Source organism: Amblyraja radiata, chromosome 13 (assembly GCF_010909765.2).
Source record: "Amblyraja radiata isolate CabotCenter1 chromosome 13, sAmbRad1.1.pri, whole genome shotgun sequence".
NCBI classification, from domain to species: domain Eukaryota; kingdom Metazoa; phylum Chordata; class Chondrichthyes; order Rajiformes; family Rajidae; genus Amblyraja; species Amblyraja radiata.
Window position 1 is genome coordinate 21150054 of NC_045968.1, and position 5331 is coordinate 21155384.

General features: G+C 39.2%; 1 long non-coding RNA gene across 1 annotated transcript; it reads left to right on the forward strand.

Moving 5' to 3' along the window:
* The first annotated feature begins 2131 nt into the window (after positions 1–2131).
* Positions 2132–3911, forward strand: LOC116980172. Its single transcript, XR_004413871.1, has 3 exons — positions 2132–2143; positions 2467–2470; positions 3873–3911. It is a non-coding gene; the product is annotated as an uncharacterized LOC116980172 (long non-coding RNA).
* Positions 3912–5331: the final 1420 nt, after the last annotated feature.

The window sequence follows — 5331 nt, forward strand, 5'->3', positions numbered from 1 at the left end:
GTCAGACAAAGCAATTAAAGATATACAGAGACAAAGAACTGCAAATGCTGGTTAATTCACAAAAGGACACAAAGTGCTGGAGTTACTCAGCAGGTCAGGCAGCCTCTCTGAAGAACATGGAGAGGTGATGTTGCAGGATGAGACCCTTCTTCAGACATACCCCTTACTTGCTCTTCCCAGACACCAAGTTTCAGTCTTTGTGCACAGTTTATTTTGCATTTTACACCAGCTTGTAACGAATTGTAGCTCTGTTCCAAGAATAGCAGTGTTGAGAAAGGACAAACACATTTACTAAAGGAACCTTATGGGTAGAAATTGATATTTCCATTCCATACTAGTTTAGAGATAACTGCACGGAAGCAGGCCCTGCGGCCCACTGAGTTTGCATCGACCAGCGATCCCCATACACCAACACTATCCTACACACACCAGGGACAATTTACATTTATACCAAGCCAATTTAACCTACAAACCTATACGTCTTTGGAGTGTGGGAGGAAACCGAAGATCTCAGAAAAAAAACCCATGCAGGTCACGGGGAGAACGTACAAACTCCGTACAGATAGCACCTGTAGTCGGGATCAAGTCCAGGTCTCTGGCGCTGTAAGGCAGCAACTCTACAGCTGCGCCATTGTGCCGCCCTTTATGCTCAACTTGAGTTTGAAACAATGTTCCAAAGTTAAAGAAAATGCATTAGCTGTCAAAGCCAGCTTGACAAAATGTGTTTATCAATGATCAGCTTCCCGTATCGTGGAAATAATTAGCAATGGCGTCTACAATCAATAGCAGGCGGGCTGCAGACAGTTAGACTGCAGATTTTGGTCTGATACTCAAATTGCTGCCCAATAATGAAATTCAGTGCATCAGTGCACAACCTTGCAAACTAAGTGAAATTGAAATTTCATTTACGGCAGTGAAGCATGATAGGAATGATAAGCAGAAAATTACTTACCATTTCAGAACAATTACATACAGTAGATTGAATGTTTGTCGGTAATTGTTGATACAGTTAGAAATAAAGTTGATTTTAATTGTCACTACTGTAGCTTCAAATTCCTTTATCCCCAGAAGTTTTTAATAAACCTCATCCCCTTTTGCAATTCAAAAACAATGAATTACAGTAAAAATATCCCTTTATTAGAAAAGTCACTAATGTGCTTAGTTTAGTTTAGTTTAGTTATAGCACGGAAACATGCCCTATGGCCCACTGAGTCCGCGCAGACCAGCGATCCCCGCACATTAACACTACCGTACACATACGAAGGACAATTTTAAATGAAACCAATTAACCTACAAACCTGTACGTCTTTGGAGTGTGAGAGGAAACCAAAGATCTCTGAGAAAACCCACGCAGGTCACGGGTAGAACGTACAAACTCCGTACAGACGAGCACCCAGAGTCAGGATCGAACCTGGGTCTCTGGCGCTGTAAGGCAGTAGCTCTACCGCTGCGTCACCATGCTCTTCAGTTTATGACCAATGTTAGCCCACAAAAAAATTACCTTGCATTTATTTATTGTTCTAGCACTTACGTGCAACACTCTTTTGCCATCTCAATTATCCCAAATTAGGTAGCAAATATCTGTGTGTTTTAATGTTTTTTCTAATCTAGGGAATACATGCTAGTTTTCACACAGCAAGATCCCTCAAATATTAATTACATCAATGTTCAGATAATGTACTGTGTTTTCTAAAGAACGAATAATAGGCAAGACAAGAATAACCTTGCTCGCCTATAAAATAAAGACAGAAAATTTGTATTTACATTTCAGAGAGAATAGGTCTGTTCATTGTTTTTTCATCTGAACTTTGACATCTTAATGAAATACAAAGTTCGGGAGCAACTCAGTAGGTCAGACAGCATCCATGGAGACAATGGATAGGCGACGTATGTATCAGGATCCTTCTTCAGGCTGATTTTTTGTTTAGTTTAGTTTTGTTTAAGTTAGTTTCGAGATACAGTGAGGAAACAAGCCCATTGGTCCACTGAATGCGCTCCGACCAGTGATCCCTGCACACTAGCACCATCCTACACACACCAGGGACAATTTACAATTATACCAAGCTAATTAACCTATTACAAATCTGTACGTCTTTGAAGTGTGGGAGGAAACCACAGCACCCGTAGTCAGGATCGAACCCGGGTCTCAGGCGCTGCAAGGGAGCAACTCTTCCTCTGCGCCGCCGTGCCTTTGTGTTGAATCTTTGTATTGAAATGAAGCACCAGCTATACAAAAATAGCTTGTATCCATAGCGGGTTCGACACATGACTTTCTGATTCAGACCAGAACATTTTCACTGAGTGCATTCAGAATGCAAAATGTATAACTCCAGTTGTTTGTTCTTCCAAATCCCATCAAATCTATATGGATTTAAGAAGAACATTGCAATAAATAAGGTAACACTGCCACCTCCAGAGACGCATAAACAAAAAGAGGCTTTCACTAGTAGATCCTGTTAGTATCAGTTTGGTTTCTAACCTTTTGAAAGACAGAACAACATTAATAGGGTAGACCAGCAATCACATCAGATCCTTGAAATCCCAGCATTCAGGGAGTTTCTGATATACTGTGCTGCATATATAAAAGCCTGTAATCACAGTCATGATTTAGTATTAAAGAAAAACACAAAATGCTGGAGTAACTCAGCGGGTCAGGCAGCATCTTTGGAGAAAATGGATAGATGACGTATTGGGTCAGGACCCTTCTTTCTTTATGACTTAGTATTGTTCATTTTCTAACAGTTGATTTGGTTTCATTTTAAAAGTACCATAAAAGATAATCACGACAGGAACAAATTGAGAAGGATAACCAACAATTAGCAGATTTGGTAACTTATTTCAGTTATGTTATTTACATAGACATGAATTTGTTCTATTGGAAATATGTTCCTGAGTGCAACATGTCAAGCCATCTGAGAATGAGGTCATTTCTAGTAGTTGGGTACAGCCAAGTGCACATAATGATAAAATATATACTTATGGGTGTTTACAGCAATTCAACACCTCATGATCATTAATAATAATATGATTTTTTTCCATATTTTCTTGTTCTAAAAATGTAATTGTGCATTTTTAATTATTGTCCTGAGAATTGTGAGTACAGTAACATAGGCACTACAATATACTCTGCTAAATTGTCAGACTAGTGAATTGTTTTGTTATTTCTATCTCCTGTACATATGAAAGCTAAAGATGCAATAGAAAATTATTTTTGCAGTCCATTCTTATTTTTCCAAAACATGATATAAATGCAATAAAGTCACATATTGTAGTCAATGTTTTGCACTGAAGATTGATTTGAAGTCATAGAATCATACAGGTCCTTCGGCCCAACTTCCCCATGCTCACCAAGATACCCCATCTGTCCACCTTTCGCCTATATCCTTCTAAACCTTTCTTATCCATGTACCTGGCCATTATAAAATATGTGTTGTTAGTTGATCAAAAAGACCAAAGGATTACGTTTAGCACACAATAAAAACTGAACAGAAAAAGACAGAATATAGCATAGAAACATAGAAAATAGGTGCAGGAGTAGGCCATTCGGCCCTTCGAGCCTGCACCGCCATTCAATATGATCATGGTTGATCATTGCGCGTAACATTTATTTTTAGTTTAGATACATAGCGGGGAAACAGGCCGTTCGGCCCACCGAGTCCACACCGACGAGCGATTCCCGCACCCCAACACGATCCTTCACACGCTAGGAACAATTTACAATTATACCAAGCCAATTAGCCTTCAAACCTGTATGTCTTTGGAGTGTGGGAGGAAATTAGAGCTCATCGGAGAAACCCATGCAGGTTACAGGGAGACTATAGACAAGCACCTGTAGTCAGAATCAAACCTGGGTCTCTAGCGCTGTAAGGCAGCAACTTTAACGTTGCGCCGCTGTGCTGCCCCAATGACCTTCGTAAAATACCTTCTGCCAAGAAAAACATCTTAAGGAGCTTCACTGTAGAGCACAGATACACACTGTGAACACGTTGTGATGAAAACTATCAGTGAATCTCACAAAGACTTGGAACTTACCTAATACTGTGCCATTCCTTGCAATAGGAATTATAGCTTTAGTGAAATGATTGACGGAAATCAGCTGCTGATGGGAAAGGTTTACGGTTTATCACATGGGTTGTTGTGCAAGTTGAAAAATAAAATGCAACAGTTTAGGAGATCCTGCTGGCAATAAAACATGTCTAGAGGAATCTAACGGCATTTTCTTTTCTTGCTTCTTTTAACAATGTGCATATTGGCTAAAATCAATCCAAAGAAGTGCATATTTTGTAGCTGGTTGAATTATTATGTTTTAACTATTTGCCTAATGCAGAAGCTGTTAAAGGCACGTGATCAGGAGGCTATTCATCGCCTTCTTCTGGAAGATGTTACTGAAGTTTAAGGTAGAGAAAGCATTGTGTCTGGTGCTAAGATAGAACCCTGTGGGGGACCGAAGCACAAGCATTAGGTTGATTCACCAGCTATTTACTGAAGACCACCAACCGACCCTATGGCCATCTGTGTTTTCTTGCACATGAACAACGCAAAAAAAAAACCAGTGTCAAATTATTATTTTTTAAAGATAGCTTGGAATATAATGTTAGCAACAAAACCATGAGTTGCGAAGAGTGTGAAATAAATATAATGTTGAACCTTCACAATTCAGCTTCAGTTATCTTTCCCTTGCTATGTTCTAACAATATTTATTTTTTTGAGTGTATATTAATTACCTCTTTGGAAATGTTTATTCTCCATGACATCATCTTATCACAGCTTATGTTACGAGCAACTCCATTCATAGCTGCTAAGAGTAGATTGGTCATTAGCTTATTTCAGATTGAAATGAATATGTTCAGAAGTGCACTTACGGGAAGAAATTTAATACAACACGGTATGTCCCCATCTACAAGTGAAATTTAAGAATAAAATGACTGAAGCCAAGAACACTGTCACCTTTTCCAATAACCTTGCTGAGATGTGAATTCAATGGATGTCCGATAGCCACCGCAGTGATAAAGATACATGTGCAGAAAAGTCACAACACTCAGGCAGTTGTAAATTCAATAAATGGTGGCCTCGTTTTCCAGTTCAGTAGTCTGAACTGACACAGTGCATCTTGCCACCCTTCTCAATATCAATTTGACTGCTTAACAAGGTCTGCTAATTAATGGTTTGCATGAGCGTCAGCAACTTGTGTCGGTAGTGATGCATTTCAGAGAAGTGAGGGGAAATGAGGTTAGCAATCCCACATCAAGGTATTGGACATGATTGATGCTATCCTGCATTGCACTATCACTAATTTCCCAAGTATTTTAAAAAAAATCTGCATCAAATTCC